General features: G+C 38.2%; 1 long non-coding RNA gene across 2 annotated transcripts; it reads right to left on the reverse strand.

Annotated features, from left to right (window-relative positions):
* Nucleotides 1-518: 518 nt before the first annotated feature.
* LOC128852213 (uncharacterized) lies at nt 519-9,167 on the reverse strand. Of its 2 annotated transcripts, none has more exons than XR_008449920.1 (3): nt 8,962-9,167; nt 5,645-6,299; nt 519-4,246 (listed from the first exon to the last, which is right to left on the reverse strand). It is a non-coding gene; the product is annotated as an uncharacterized LOC128852213 (long non-coding RNA). The 2 variants fall into 2 exon arrangements; XR_008449919.1 differs by having other exon boundaries at nt 519-4,286.
* Between the last annotated feature and the right edge of the window lie 8,373 nt (nt 9,168-17,540).

Below are 17,540 nucleotides of genomic sequence, written 5' to 3' on the forward strand. Positions count from 1 at the left end.
TTCATTGGCCTTGTATTGTTTTGATATCAGGCTGAACAATGCTTAGCCCAACAATCATAGAATCATAGAATCATAGAACGGTTTGGGTTGGAAGGGACCTTAAAAATCATCCAGTTCCAAGCCCCCTGCCATGGGCAGGGACATCTCCCACTAGACCAGGCTGCTCAAGGCCCCATCCAACCTGGCCTTGAACACCTCCAGGGATGGGGCATCCACAGCTTCCCTGGGCAACCTGTGCCAGTGCCTCACTACCCTGGTTGTGAAGAGTTTCTTCCTAAAGTTTAGTCTAAATCTTCTGCCCTCCAATTTAAAGCCATTCTCCCCTAGCCTATCACTCTATGCTCTTGTATAAAGCCCCTCCCCAGCTTTCTTGTAGTTCCTTCAGGTACTGAAAGGTTGCTATAAGGACTCCCCAGAGCCTTCTTTTCTCCAGGCAAAACAAGCCTAACTCTCTCAGCCTGTCCTCATATGGGAGGTGTTCCAGCCCTCTGATCATCTTTGTAGCCCTAGTTCTCAATTGTCAGGTTTTATCTCAATACTCATTGCAATTGCCAATAGGTTTATTTTTTAAAAATGTTTCTACCTCAGTGATTCTAGAGGTAAGGTTGGCATTAAGGGCATTAGGGGCAACTTTCCGTGCTGGAAGGCAGATGTGAAAGAGAAAAAAACAACTTATTTTTCTTAGAGTCATGAGTTAGAAGGCAGAAGTGCGTCAGGTCACATCTCGGTTCCTTCTTTCCATTTCCAGTTTGGCAGACTGTGTCCAGAAGGAGATATCTCAGGGGTTATGAGAGGCCATTCTTAACTGTGTTAAAAGGTTAGGCTCCTTTAGTTCCTGTAAATAATCAAGGACCTTGCCCTGATAGAGGTTTTGGCCCACCAGGAAATGAGTAAAAAGTGAGGAAATGGAATATTCAATACAGTTTTAAACTTCTCATATTCATGGGAAAGTAACTGTATATGGACCAATGTAATAGGAGTAAGCCTAAAATGAGTTTACCAGTGCAGGCCTCTCACACAGTGGTTAAGGCTGAAAAACAAGATAACGTTTTCTTTCATAATTTTGGGAAACAATATTACACTGTTATTATGAGGAACTTCAGATCAGAAGTATAACTTGGAGCTATGCATTTGTTGAATTCCTAAAACCTTAGCTAATTATTTTCTGACAAATAAAAATCTTATTAAGGAAATTAGCAACTTCAGGCTTTATTAAGGCAAAGATGCTTACTAGTATGAAAGTGCTTGCCTGAGTATTTAGATATGGCTACATTCACTATCTGCAAACAAGGTTCCAATCTGTGCTATACACACACACAGGGACAAATGGCTATGTCTCCTTGTTCCCAAGACATATATTTGGACTTGCTCCTGAAGGAAACGTGTGGAAAATGGTTGAGTAGGTGTAAAGAACATTACAGAGAAAAACTGTATCAAAGTAAGAGGTAGCTGTAAAGAAGAAATTGATTGAAATAAGTCAGGGTATTGAGATAAAGAAAGATGGGAGATTCAGAAAGATACATTTCTGGTTTAGCAGGGAAGTGAACACACCAGTTTGAAATAAATATATACTAGAAGCAGAAAAAAGGCAAATCTGTCAAGGATTACAAGTTGTAAAGCATAGAAAAATGGATGAGAACATCAAGGAAAGTACATGGTCAGTAGTTTTAGGAACAGCTGAAGTTTTCTAAATCTTAGGCCTTTTATGTTTAGATTTTTTTAAAAGTGTTAACAAAAAAAGTAGAACTGTTTAACAAATAAATTTTTTCTGTGCTTGAAAGGATGTGTGATGCATTTGTGTCATATGATAATGAGTAAGTGCCTTCCTGGTCATTAACAAGAAGAATATTGAACAGCTTTTCTTAGAGAGAAACATTTTAAAGTACACAAATCCTAAAGAATTTGATTTTGAGAGGCCTAAAGGAGTTTGTGTGTGTAATCTCAGGAAGCATGAAACCATATTAATCTTTAATAAAGTTTAAATTATTGCAGAAATTCTGCAAGACGCGAAGACTGTAAATATTCAAATCGGACAAGTCAGAACACAGAGCAGTAGACTGATTTATCTGACATTAATCCCAGACAATAAATATTGATACTGGGTGCAATAAGGAATTACAAGTTGGGAATATAGCAGTAACATCTGATGTGGATTTATGGAAAAATTGTTTAATTTCTTGTTACTTTATAAAGTTGCTTGTAAGGGTGGTGATATACTTCAATAGTTCTCAGGTATTTTTCTGGAAAGCCTGTTGTTCTTCCCTTATCCACCAATACTGTAACCCCACTGTAGAAGGCCACCAGATTTCTCAGGCATGATTTGCCCTAGTGATGCCATGCTGGCTGTCACCAATTGCCTCCTTATTTTCCATGTGGCTTAGCATAGTTTCCAGGAGGATCTGCTCCATGATCTTGCCAGGTACAGAGGTAAGGCTGACCATCATGTAGTTCTCCAGGTCTTCCTTTTTAAAAATCGGGTTGTTTCTCCTTCTCCAGTCAGCAGAAGCTTCACTGGACTGCCGTGACTTCTCAAAAATGATGCATAGTGCCTTAGCAACTTCATTTGCCTGTTCCCTCAGGACCCATGGATGCATCTCATCATGTCCCATGACTTGTGCATCCTCAGGTTCCAAACCCAATCTTCTTCTACAGTGGATGGTTCTTCGATTTCCCAATTCCTGCCTTTAACTTCTGATATTTGGTTGGTGTGGCTTGAACCCTTACCAATGAAGGCAAAAAAATCGTTGAGTACCTCAGCCTTCTCCATATCCTGAGTAACCAGCTGATGTCCTTGGCCATATTTAATTTTACCAGGGCTGTAGAAGTATGTGACATCAGAACTAGAAGTATGATATCTTTAATGCCATGTTCTATAATTCTGGTATCCTCATTGTTAAAAGGTCTTAAGAAATTGAAAAGGGTCAGAAAGGACTGCTCTGAAGAACTTTATTTGTTCCAGATCCATTTGTTGCACCTAAACATCTTGGGTTCCTGCAGCATGCACTGTTTCGCGGCATACCCTATGAATCATGTCTCAGACGCTGCTGCTCAGATTTCACATCCTGCCACAGGTCCCCTAGAAGCAGTAACTCTGTTCTTGTACTTGAACCACAAACCTGACCCTGTGTATGTCAGTTAAAATTCTGTTACCCTTCCTCCTACATACTGTGCATATGAATCCCCTCAACAGAAATGTCATCTCTTTTCTTCCAACCCATATTGTTGTCTTAAATTTCACAGCAGTGAAAAGATCCTAGTCTTCCAAGCAAGGCTTCCTTTGAAGAATTTGGTGCAACTGCATAGTTTTGCAAAGGCTGTATTTGTTTTCAATTCCTGTATGCCTCTCTGGTAATGCTATACTTTATCAAATATATAGGCCTTGTCATCAAACACTGACGAATGTCAAATCACTGCTGAAGTTATTGGGTACAGAGAACATGTCTGGGTCATTTTTTCATCCAGTAGTGAAAATCCCCCTTTTTCTGAGTGGAGGAACTGTGACACATTTGAATTATGCTAGCTATCCCCATGCAATGCATGTTTCTATTTTTACATTTTATTGGGCCTGCTGACTGTATTAGTAAACCTTGTTAGTAGGTTGTTGCTGAGTATTTTTTTCCCGTTTTCTTCCTATTGCTAACTTTTGCTCCCATGTGTATCCTTTTTCTTTTTTGATTACACTGTACAGGATTTCCAGTATTTTATCTGTAATTCAAACTGCAACAGGCTTCACTTAGACCCATATGGTTGCTCTTTTGAGAAAATGAGATAGAGAGGCACGAAGTACGAGATCCACGTCATCACTTTGTTTCCAAGAAGTTTTGAAAGTCCATCAGCTACCCAGAACAGTAAAAACTAGCCCCATTTTCCTATTATATATCTACCTAATCACTGAAAAATTACTAATGGATACAATATTCTCATTAAAATAATTTCCTCATTACTTTAGGCACATCCTGGGATGAGTGTAAGAACAATTAAAGCTGTTTCCAGTCTGCGTAAGAACAAACAACATAGGTGGATTTGGAGTGAAAAGGGAGAAAGACCAAGAGAAGGAGAAGGGATGTTTTCAGAGCCAGAGCAAAACTGCAGCACATGGATGCAGGCAGATAAGACATTCATCTGTACACGCTCACACACAGTCTCTCAGTAGGTTGATTCTTCAATTACAGCAGGCATCTGGGATGACTGTACTGGACCTGTGTAGATTTAGGATCAGATGCAGATTCACGTTCCCAGACAAAAGCTGGTGAAGCGAACAATACTTCTGCACTTAATCGAATGTACTGAATGTAAAAAAAAAAAAAAAAAAAAAGTCAAAAACCTGAAAAAATGTTCTGGAAAAAAAAAGAGGGAAGATAAGTTTTTTGAAGGAAGTATTTTAGAATCAGCCATTGTACTGACAGCAACTCAAATACAGGCTTATTTATTTTTCTTCTGTTTTAAAAGCTATGAGTCACTTCAGTGTTTATGACACTGATGGGCTTAAAAATGCAAATAATTTGAGACTTGTGTAGAGCAGGAACAACTGTGGTACAAGTTACAACTAGGTAATGTGAATAGCGGGCAGATTGGGAACACATCCAACTATTAGAGATTACTTTACTAATTATCTAAGTCTGCTCTAGCCTTTTCCATTCTGCATATGAAGCTACCAAGCAGAGGTGAGAACCTGACACCCAGGCTCTGTAATCTGTGAATGAGTTCTGCAGTTACAGAGGCTTGGCATTTGAGGAGGGAAATGCATGCTGTTCTCACATCACATCACTTCTCCAGACAAAAGCGAAGCTAAGTGGACCAAGTGCATAACTGGACTTCTTGCTCACCAAGAAATAACAATCTAAATTGTTTTGTAACGGGTGCATCTCAGTATCTCCTCATTCTATGTTCCCAGCCTAATCCCCTGATGTTCCATACATATTGGCTCCTTTCTGTCTGATGCCATAGACAGGATGCAGCAGACATCTGTAATATCTTGAAAGACATGACGGGGGTCAGCTGTTTAATGTCTTCTCCAATACAAGAACTGTGGAGCAACACGTCCAGCAAATGGGTGGGGTGGTTAATACAAGACAAAGAGGTCTTTTTTTCATAACTCTTTTAAGAAAGTGACACAATGCTCTGCTGCCATGTGATGTGGATGCTGAAGTCCAATATCCTGATCTACTGCCAGGCTCTCTTGCAGAGAATATGGATAGCCTCAAAGCAGAGTTCTTAGATAAGAGACTTTCTGTGGCTAATGGGCAAAGGCATTAGTGGCATGTGGGGATTATCAGCGGATGTGCAGGAGGAAGAAGGTTGGGAACGGTGTGTGTGCTAGCAAGGTCTGTCACAGTGAGGTGCAAAGGGGTTCTGGCAGCATTCACGCCCTGGTGCGTTGAAGTGTAGCGTGAATGCAGTTATTCGTGCTGCAGGGCCCTAAGGCGTCTACAGTGCAGCTGTCTGATGCATGCCAATACGAGTAGGAACAGTCCGAAATAAACAGGACTAATAAATAGTACTGAATAAATGTGACTAAGAGCACGCTTGGACATTGCTAGCAAGGACATTGCTAGCAAAGACGGTGTAAGTGCACAATATTTCATTAATCATCATTGTAGCTTGTGACTATGTAGAATTTACTTACAAGTTATTAAATACTCACAATTGTCTAAACCAATTAATATGGATTTCTTAATTAATAGGATTTCTTTATGATGTTCTCACTGGTGATGGAAGCTGAGAGAAAAATCATGAGAGAATCTATAAGAATATATCCCCATTCTACCTGTTTATTTCTGTTTAATAGTGACTAAAAGAGTATGGTGAAAAAAGAATTCTTTACACTTTCTGAAATCTTCTGCATAAAAGATCTTGTAAATGTATACTTTCTGGAGATTTCAAAAGCAATTTGAAAATCATATGTTAAATTCTAACAAGGGAGTTACATTGTAAAAATTAAAATTTCAGAAGATTAGTAATATATTATGAAATCAGGAGCTACTTTTAACATAAAGCATCTATAAGAGACTCAATAAACATGCAGGGAAAGAAATAATTTCTCTTTTGAGTATCTTCCTGTACTTAATCTGAAAACACTGCTCCCCCATCTAGGCAGAAGTAGCAGCTGCAGTATTTGAAGTTTTTAATGGTGATCCTTTGTTGTTCCTCCTGAATTTATGTTTCTTTGTTCTTTATGATTCCCTCAAAATTTTTTTTCTCAGAGATGCTGCAAAGATGATGCCCATTAATAATAAAAGTGCTAATACCCAAATAAAATGTTTTTTTTCAGGAAAAGTCACAGCATCATCAACATAAACCTGAAAAAGAAAACATTTAATAGAATTGTTATTCATTTATTACTAAAATTCTGTATCTAAGTTTTAATGGATTAAATGGATTAAATGTATTGTTTCTAATACAAAATTTAAATTGTTCTCAGCACAGAGCAGAACAATATATCCTTTTTCTCTCAGATGCAAATAATCTGGAACCTCAGCAGAAATTTTGTCCTGCCTAAGTATTTCAGATCAAAATCACTAAGTTGTAAGGTGGAGGGTCACCACAGGAAGGCAATTTCAGAGATGGAATATCAAAAAAGATGTTTTTACATAGTAGGTATTGGTTGTGTTATGGTAACATCATATTTTGTAAAAATGCTGAGCTAGAATTATATACATTTTATTAGTTCCTTATTCTACTGTTTTTGTGTTTGCTTTGACTACTGATGTTCTGTGCTAAGGTCTGTATCTATGTTTGTTTTTTCACAAAACATTGAATCACGAAGCCCCGAACCCCAGCATAGATCTTTGTATGATACCATTTTTCCGACTGAACAACAAAGATAATAATAATGACCCTTTAAAAGCACTTTCTAGCTGTGTTCAATAAATATCGTCTTAAGAAATAATATATACTGATGAAGGACCTCTGTGTGTAAAGCTTTGTGGGGTCACAAGAGTCACAGGCCAATAGTATCTTTGCGTGGAAAATTCTCTGCAGGTAGGCAGAGGGCTGGAGACTGAGTGGGAATTGATGTGCAGTCCTTGTGTTGATTCTCCTGTTAGAGATGCACGCTAAGACGAGGTCGGCCAAGATCAGGGGCTGCAGGGGTTCCAGGTCTCTGGATAACTGGCAGGTGCAGTCTAGACAGAGTTTGAATTTGACTAAAATGGATTCAGCTTAATGTGTTTAGAAAACTATAATGCAACATTCAAGGGAAACTGATTCTGCGAATGACCAAATATGTGATCAGGGAAGTGATCAACAAAACAGTTGAGGTTGGACTTCTGCAGGTGAAACTTTATGTGTAACTAACTCATTTGTTTTTCATATAAAATGGTATAATTGTTGTTGTTAAATAACCCTCAGTTATAGTGACACAATGGCATTCAGTGACTGTAAACTACATAAATTACAGTCTATTTATGGTACCTGAAATTCATTGGACAGGTGACAATGGGAAAGTCCAGGAATAGTTGATATTTTGAAATGGAAAAACCCAAATCCATTCTGAAAGAAATCATCATCACCATTGATGATACTTTGTTTTGCAGAAAAAAAATTAAACAAAATGTGGGCTTTGTCGAACAGAAATTTAACACCATTTTCAATCAGTTCATAAGAATTGCTCATTTTTTTATAGTATAAAATCAAGCAAAAGTAAGATTGGGAACATACCTATGCTGCTCTTAAAGGCAGTCAAGCAAGTTTTAAATAAGGGCCTTCAGTTGCCTAACAATTTTGACTAGGGGCAGCAATTTTTTTGCGTTCTAGTGCTCACAAGAGGTCTGCTATTAAGCAGACCAAGAGCTAGGTCTCTTTACATATTTTGTTTCTTCTTGAATTAATAAGAAGGGTTTCCTTGTGAGTCAGATTGAAATAAAAGTGTAGCTTCCTATTTTGGGCAGCAGGGCCACCTCCCACTGCAGGAGGTTTAGTCTCATCATCACAGCCCAGCTCTAAACAGGTGATATGGGCCCAGACTATAATTCCTGTAAGGCGGTGCATTAGGAGAAGACAGCTTCCACAGAGGCATTTAGGGAGTTCGAAATCAACTAGTATCATTCAATTCATTCAAATAAGGCTTACTTATTCTTCTAAAATCCATGTGTCAAGATAATGACACATTAATAAGTCCTGTTTTTAAGGCAAAAAAACCCTAGGTGATAATGTATAGAATAAACTGGTTAGTTTTAAAAAATAGGGTTTTAACAAGATATCTAAAGCAAAATATTCCAAAGGTTTATACACAAAAGACTCATCAAAATTTCCTTCATAGTCTCTGGGACTGCAACCTTAAAATTCTACACGATGCATGGATTATAAACCCTAATTTATGCCATCTAGGTATGGACTGAAATTATAAATGTGTTGTTGAAGAGATATTTCAATTCAAATAGAAACTGTCTCAAAGATAAATGATGTTTAGGTCTGGAATTGTGGTTTATACCCATTTCTGGTCATAATATTTATTTTAATTTAAAATCACAGAACTTAGAGACCTGTTTACAAAAATAGACTCTGGATTACATAAGGTAGTCTGGTGGTTTTTCCTGAATAGTCTTTTAACATTCCTGGTGCTTCATCAATATATTAGAAAAAAAAAAGAAAAAAAACCCTCAAAAAACATTTAAAATATATTTTCAATTTTTTATTTTCCCCAGGTGTATTAAGTACACCCGATGTATTTTTTGGTTTTACAGAGAGGTGGGGAAAAAGAATTCATTAATTTCTTTTTGTTTGTTTGTTTGTTTTGTTCTAACTTTTCCAATAACTGATTCCTGTGGGGCACTGACCATTAGGTGACAGATTACATTCACCATTGACAGAGATATTTTGGATTCTTTGGAATCCTGTCTCTAACACAGTGCTCAGGGATCAGTAGAGTGAGCTGCTGACTGTGAGAGATTGTCCAAATACATAAACTGAAGCTTCATGAGAAAGGGAGTAAAAACATAGCATGTCATGCAGGGTTCGTACCTGACTCGTCATTCGTAGGTTCCATCTCAATCTGAGTGAGCACCATCAATGCTGGATGATCTTGAGAACCATTACCAAACAAGACCAAATTCCTTGCAGATGGCTGTAGGTGCTGTTCTTACAGACTGAGACATTTCAGAAGCCATGGACTTACATCTTTGGGTCAGCAGCTGTCTCAGGATGCTGTGAAAGCTGCACGAGGTTGTGCTCTGGGGAGTCCAAAACTGAGGATAAGCTGAATAAACAATCTAACATCCCTCCCCACCTCCTCCTCCATTTGGCAAACATAGTATATAAACAGCAGCAGGAGGTGTCAGATGCATTCTTCAGATTCTTGCAGCAGCGCACGAAAGATTTGTGGGTCTGATGTTTTCCTCACTTTCCTTTGTTGCCTATCAGACTTTGGGGGGTTTCTGATTTTTATTAGGTGTTTGAGGCTCACTGATTTCAAGACATTCTCTAGTATTTTAAATATAAGTTACTGGAACCATTCAATTTAATGCATATGTATGGGGACAACAGAATAGCCAGCTGCCAACTGGCATTTGTTGAGGGGCCCTGAAACTGGAGACACCGCCAGCCTTGAGCCCTGATCACCTAAAGAACTCATAGTGCTTTGCAGGCATGGGGGAGTTCTAGGGCAACTAGAGATAAAGGAAAACAAGACTAATTCCAGTCAGTAAAGCTGCAGCCTTGATCCCTTCCTGCTTTCCTCTGTGCTTCTCACTTCTCATAATCCCAAATCATTGGGATTATGATTTCTGCTTTCCTGTTACCTTTTATATATCACATGGACCAGCACTAAATCCCTTCCCTGACCTTCTCACCTAGGAAATCATGGATCTAATCATGCTCATCTCCTTCCATCATTCATGCAGCTGTCCTCTTTCTATCCTTATTGTGGTTCTCTTGATTCCTTTCAGCACACACAAGCGATTTGTGCTTAGGTTATGTCCTCACCTGCCATTCTGCTCATATCCATCCCTAGACTAAAATATCTGCTTTACCATGTTCCTTGCTTTAGGACTAATCTCTGCATTTGCAAGGTCTTACACAACTTGGTTCCCTCCTCAAGCCAAATAAATTCCAAATTTTGTTTACTATCCTTCTTCTTCCTGTCTTACACTGCCTCGAAAGCCTTCTCCTATCAATCAACATGTGTCAGCCTCCAGTTTATCCCATGTATAGTGCCCCTTCTTCACATTGCAGACACTGTTTTCCCAGGAAGTGACTTGGGGATTCCTACACACAGCCTTGTGATTTAGTTCAGTCTGGCCTCTTTGTAGGCATGAGACGTGGCAAGGGGAAAATGATTCCTGATGATATTGCAAAACAACTATATAGAGAAACCACTAAAATCACAAACTATGGTGAAGGCATGGACACGAGAAAAGTAACAGTATGGGGGGAAAGGGATGCTTTTCTTAGAGTAAGACTTAGAAAGATTTCTGGCTTCCGTTATTATGCAATGACCTTTAAAGACTGTGACTCCTGGTTTCACTGAAATTACTGGGTTTTGCCATGGACTTATTGGTGTAAAAACTGTTCTATAATTTCCAATTATCTTTACCTTTGCCTTCCCAGCCTGGTCTTTGGTTGACTTCAGTAACTGTAACAATTTCTGTTATTAAGTTACATTTTAAAGAGGACATACTATGCAGGTTTACAATAGTTTAAACTCTAGACAATACATTTCACAAGATGAAACAAAATCTTCTTAGCAAAAGAAATCTTCAGCCATTTAAACAGGCAATGTTTATGGAATTGCAATTAAATGGTACTTTTCTAATAGTAGTACAGTGAGTGATATCATAATTGGGAACCACGCTGTTTCTTGCCTCCAGCTATCTTGGTTCAGATCTTTCATAGCAGAAGAACTTAGGGTTCCTAAGGGAAATATCTTTTTTTTTCCCAAAACACTCTACTGAAAAATAAAACCCCAGGAGTTCATGGGGTTACATGGAAGTCAGCTGCTTAATTTATTCAACCTAAATAGCAAAAGGCATATTTTAGCATTTATTAAAAATAAACTCATTTTATGTTCTTTTTCAATCTAGTGTTTGATTTTGCATGTTCATTTATTTCTGCACAATGCATTCCTGCTATAGAAATTGGTAGGTTGTTGTTGAACTTCTTCAGATAAACATAGACATGATTCTGGTTCTTTTCCTAAAACAAATGCAAAAGTTAAGAAGTTCTTGCCTTTCTATACCAATTCCTAGATCACCTAATGGCTGCTTAGCTTTCTTACCAGCAGTTCTTTTAGGAGAGGAAAACCACTTTCATCTTTTGGATTTTTCTGGAGACACAGTTCAGCAGACATTGGAACTGGAGAAATGTAATGAACTGATTTCCCATGTACACGGCTACTCTTCAGTATTATAACACATACTACTGTGTCACAAATACATACTACTTCTGAGATAATCACAGCTATCGTAGATATAACCTAAAGATAGTTACGATGTGAAAATTAGTACTCCCAAACCAAAGATAGCCATTTAAAAGGATATCTTAAATACTGTATTTGCACTAGCTAATATATCTGCTCCTCCTGCGTACTAGCATAGTGTATGTAGAGGGTATAAAGGGACTGGTTTGAATTTGTTTATCTTAAAGCTGCTCGTTTCAAAACTGGCTTTCTCCCTTTGTAATGCTCCTATGGTAATGATGAGGAGATAATTTAATTTATCCCCTTTTTTGTTAAGAATGAATTCATGGCAGAATGTGCTTAGGTGTCTTTGACTGAAGAATTAATATTTCTACTTTTAATCTAACAAAGCCTGAATTTATTAGTTTTCAGTATATATGGCAATGCCATACTTTTACCAGAGTACGTGGGGGAAGCAGTTGCCAATTACGAATTGGTAAAACTAATAACAGAAATGATGTGGACTGGCACAGTACAAGCAGATCACTGCCACACACGATTGGTGCTGATGTTATTTATGGTCTTGTGTATTTTTAGCTACTGGCAATGCCTGCCACAGTAGAGAGGGGTAGGAGATACAAACGGAAAGAATACTTTCAAAAGGATTTTATTTTTATACTGAACTTCTCGTATTGCTCAACTGATGTTGTCTCAGCATGACACTGAACACCGCCAAAGAAGCAGTGTCTGTCACAAGACTGTAAGAACTGCCCCACTGATCAGACCAAAGGTCCATCTATTTCAGTGTTCTGTACAGTAACCAGTCGTGACTGTTCAGAGAAAGAGTGTAAGAGAGAGGATAATACAAAGTGGGCCTTATTTCTGACAATCAGCTCTAAAAGCATTTAGGACCATTGAATTCAACAGCAGACAATGGTCACATCCTCCATATATTTGTCCAATCCCTTTTTAAACATATCCTCACCTTGGATTTCCAAAGCATCCTCTACCAAGGAGTTCAGCAATTAAATTAAGCAATATGTAAAAAAAAAAGTGTTTCCTTTTGTTCATGTCAAGTTACTATATAACTTTTGCACTTCTGGGAAACAACTATTCACTGGTTTTTATACCATTGATTTCATGTGCTATCCAACTTTAATAATCTCTTTTCCATGAATGCATGTCCTATGCAGTTTGCCTTGTACGCAACCTATTCATTCTTTCTGATAACTACTGTTTAACTTTTGTGTTCTACTTAGTGCTACTACAGTAGTCTTTGAGATGAATGGCCTGAAGCACACGTATTTGAGATTTAAGGTTGGTACAATAGCATTGTGATGTTTTACTGTTTTGTTCTCTATTCACTAAATAAGGAAATATTTCAGTTTGTCTTTTCTTGCCACAGCGCACGGTGCTGGCTATTGAAGTTCCCAAATCCTTTCCATGAGTAGTAACATCTAAGGGTTCTCTGTTATGTGCTTTTCTTTCAAGTGCATTTGTTTCAACTTTTTAAGCATGCATTATGTCTAGTTGAATTGGTTAAAACTACCTCAACTCCTCACTGTCTGCTTTAGTTGTGACTTTGTTGCACAACTTTTTATCTTCTGCAAACTTTCCTGCTTCAGTATACACCCTTTTTGTTGTCATTTGTGAATAGCTTGTGCAGGAGGATCTGGACCTCTGTAGATCCAGTGGTACTCCACTGGCTGTTTCCTTTATTATTTGTAAAAAAAGATAATTTACTTGGATCTCCTGTGCAGACACTAGCTCATGGATGATCTTTGCATTCATTTCATAACAGGTTAGCTTATTTGAGAGCTTTTAGTAAGGTACCTTTCTCAAAGAAGCATTTTACAAATCCAGATACGCAAGAATCACTAGCTGAGCTTCATGAGTGCTATATTTGATACTGATTTCCTTTCTCAAGATCCATGTTGATCTTACCTCATATTTTAATTTATTTGAATTTCTACCAGTTCTGTTTTACAATAATTTCAGTCAGTTTGCCACCATGAAAGTCAGACTTCGGGTACTGCAGTTCCTTAGATAACCCCTGAAGTCCTTTTTAAAAACTGGTGGCACATCTTTCATCTTCTGCTCTCCTGACTGAAATGACAGGTTACACACCACAATTTTCACTGAGGAATTTCATTTTTAAAATTCTTGAATGACCATTCTATGCCCTGGCAGTTAGTTACTATTTAACTGTTTAACTATTAACTGATTTATTCTACAAATTTTCTAATGACATGTCAGTGTGAGAGAGTTCTCAGATTATTTTCCAGTTCTTGTAATGTCCCATCACTCAGCTAAGATTTCCCTGTTCTATCATGATACTTCAGAAGACATCCTTACAAAGATCAATCTTGCCCATTGCCTATAGTTTGATCTCCTTTCATCTTTCTGAGCTACGTCTATGGATATCTATATTTAAGTGCACACCTCTATGTAATTAAATAGGAAAAGGACTCCAAACTGAGAAAGTTCAGAACGAAACCGGCTGTTTCGAGAACGATATGAAGGAACTGCAAGAATATAATTCCAGTGTTTAACTGTCCATTTCATCCCTGTACCTTTTTGCACTCACTTCCAGTAGTGACAGACTGCCAACAACAAGGTTTGTTACTCACAGAATCATAGAGTCATTAGGTTGGAAAAGACCTTAGAGATCATCAACTCTAACCGTACCTGTCTACTACTAAATTGTGTCCCCAAGCACCTCATCAACCTGCCTTTTAAACACCTCCAGGTATGGTGACTCAACCACCTCCCTGGGCAGCCTCTGCCAGTGCTTGATAACCCTTCCTGTGAAAGGTTTCACATTGGAAACATTCAATAGGCTGTCAAATTGAGCAAGAAAGTGAAGATACATATTCTGCACTCTGTTCCCTGTAGTTGAAGAAATTCCCAAGGAAAGAAAAAAAAAAATTAATTCAAGCTCCAGAACTTACTTCCATGCAAAGCTGCGTGAATGGAATAGGGAAAACTTCTTCATCGGAACTCTATGACTACTCCCTCCACAATTTCAGTAATTGCTTTGCCAGTTTGGCTGACTGGCTAACTAGTCCTTCATTGTATTGCAGCCAAGGACAATGAAAGTAACTGCAGAAACATATTTAATTTTTTGTCTGTAGCCTTTCCATTGCCACTTATTTCATGCCTCAAAATCTGTACAAAGTGTTGAATTAAAAAATCTATTTCTGACTTCCATTGCTTCGAGCTCTCCAGCCCTTGGGTTTAATTATTTCTTACAAGCCCGCTCCCTCCATCTTTTTATTTCTTTTCTTTTTTTAACACCCCACATTGAGATTATCCATACTAGCGCATGAAGGAAAATACATGCAAATATAAAGGAAGTTCTCTTTGCACAAAGATGGTTTTCTTTGATAGAAGTAAGGACTTGGGTGCTTAAAATAGGATTTATCTGATTTCCAGGCACCAAAAGCTGAGTCTGAAGACAGAGTTTGCCTTTCTGTTTGACCTTCAAATTCCCAGTATTCCCAGAATCACAGAATAATTGAGGCTGGAAGGGCCTTCTGGAGACTGCCAAACCCCTGCACAAAATAGAACTCACTAGAAAGGGCTTTTCTGGTTCTCGTCCAGTTAGGTTTTGAGTATCTCCAAGGATGGAGAGTCCACAGCTGCTGTTTTAGCACCCTCATACTGAAATAGTTTCTTATGTTTAAATGGAATTTTCTGTGTTTCCTCTGATGACTATTGCCTTTGCCGCAGTGTACTTTCAACACTGCTTCTGAGCATTACTACGTGGATATGCCCTATGCAAGTAACCACCCAGCTCTCACGTAACTTAAGAGGGATCCAGTTGTAAGTGGAGTGGCACATCAGTTTCCTAAGGGCATCTGTTGGGTTGGCACACTGAGTCAGGTTAAAATGAATATTAAGTGCGCCTTTTCAGTTTTTGAATGTTCATGTAGCCACTTTAGTTTTCCAAAACCAGCTGCTCCTAGGAATGCTGATCTTTGCCAGTACAGCCTACTAGTCAGAGCACTCACCCGGAAAGTACAAGCCCAAAGGTTCAGCTTCCTCCGCAGCCTGAGTACAAATGCTTTTCTCAAGAGGCTGTTACCTTATAAAGCTGGGTGAGCACATTTCTGTCTCCATCTTTCCCACTGCTGAAATATTTGCTGTTAGCCATGTACACAGGGAAATGAAGCCAGAAATACAGCATGCATGGAGGAGCATGACGGTTTAACCCGATAGCACTGCACGGGGGGGGAGAGTCCCAAGTTCCTGGCTGATGGCTGGAACTGGTTTTGATTTCTCACTCCAGTAACTAATAACAATAGTCTTAAGATCAGAGACCAGAGTTCAATTATTAAGCTGCAAAGTCATTGTGCAGTGAGTGAATCCAGAATGAGGGACTTCCACGCAGAGAAGAGACTCAGTTGGTAGCTATGGGACGGAACAATTTGGGCCACAGCAATCAGTGCAAGATTGTTGGTACATTTACAGTGTACGCAAGTGTCAGTGGCAGCGGCACATCTGCTTGTTCTTCCTTTAAGAGGCAGAAAGTTTGGGAAGGTGCCACTGAAACTAATAATGGCCTGAAACTAACAAATTGCCCATCAAGATTTTAGCATTCCTGAAGAGTGTGCATATTTTTTCCACGCAAAATTTCCTCATGGAACTATGTAGGAATCTTGGTAAGTCACCTACTCCCAGCATGATCATAGGATAAAGTACTGTGGTGTCAAGAATACCTTGAATTCCTTCCTGCCTCTCCAGATAGGTTAGGTGTAGCTCTCGTCGTATCAGATGCACAGGAGGAGACTTGGTCTCCTCTCCACTGTTGAGATTTGGGATTTTCAAATGTGACTTGGGGATCCAAGAACATAAATCTCCCTGAATTCCCAAAGGGATCTGTGTTCATAAATGCTGTAATCTTTAGGAAATAAGTCTTTGAAGTGTTTTGTGCTCCTGATTTAAAATGTTAAATTCCTATCTAGACACTGGTTTTCCTTAGTGATTTGCACACCGCTAATTACTCTACCATATGCTCATATTTGCATCGAAAGACCAGTCAGGGTAAACTCCAACTCCAACTAGTCAGCACCAGTTACCGCAGAATTGCCCTTCTCAAGTCTGGTGAGAGAGATTCATCTTAGAGATTACATTAATCTCCTCCTAACAGCTTTACCATGCAAACTTTTACCAGTAGAAATAATTTGCTTTACAAGAAGCAGCTTATCAAAATCTGTAATATTTTTCTCAAAACAATCCCACATACATTAATTTTATATACAAGCAAGTATATAATCAAGAACCATAGAAAATTAGTAAAAAACCAGTTTAAAAGTGCTAAGACTCCCTACTGTTAATGTTTTCCTTTGCCCTTCCTGAATTTTATGTCCATACAAGTGAAACCACACACATTATTTTATTAGAGTAAGATTCTATTCAAGCACTGATGTCTGTTACTTGCATTATCTTTGCTTCTATTCTATTATTGATTCTATTATTGATGATCTGCTAAGGACCAACTATTTAAGAAGTTCTGTATGTGTATCAGGGCAGTGTCTATGTCCACATGCAATAGAAAATGAATAAGCACTTTAAAAAATAAATAGTTCACCTTTACTTTAAATGTCTTCAACTATGCTTATGTGTATAGTTTTCATTTTAAAATTGTTGAAAGCCTTTTTTCTTTGATGAAAGCCAAGGGTCATATGTGCAGTCTAATTAAATCAATGGAATGCTGGCCATTTTTCAAGTTAACTTTCAGGCACTGAATATAAATCACAGATGAATCTATAGATCTATAGATTTTATATTTATAGGTATCTCAAGACTTTAAATGAGGCCACTGCTAATGTATATGACAAAAGATAACACATGTATGGACATTGGCAAATTGAAAGAGACTTGAAAGATTTCATATCAGCCAAAGTGAAGTGCTTTTACCTCTCAACAGAAAAGACAGGGGAGAGGGAATCTGGTAAGATGCACTTTTGGCTGAATATAAGCATTTAGAATACATTGCCCAGATAATATTGTTTGAAAACAGGGAAGAAATACTTCAGTAGACATACCTAAAGCTTACATTTGCTGAGATTATTTGGCTGTGCAATGTCACACAAACTAGCTAATGCCCATTTCATGTATTGCACACAAACTACATGTTTAAAAAAGGACTAACTGCTAAGTCTCTTACCTGTATATTGAGGGACTGCTCTGAACCTGAAAGTGT

This window comes from Cuculus canorus, chromosome 5, assembly GCF_017976375.1.
Source record: "Cuculus canorus isolate bCucCan1 chromosome 5, bCucCan1.pri, whole genome shotgun sequence".
NCBI lineage: Eukaryota > Metazoa > Chordata > Aves > Cuculiformes > Cuculidae > Cuculus > Cuculus canorus.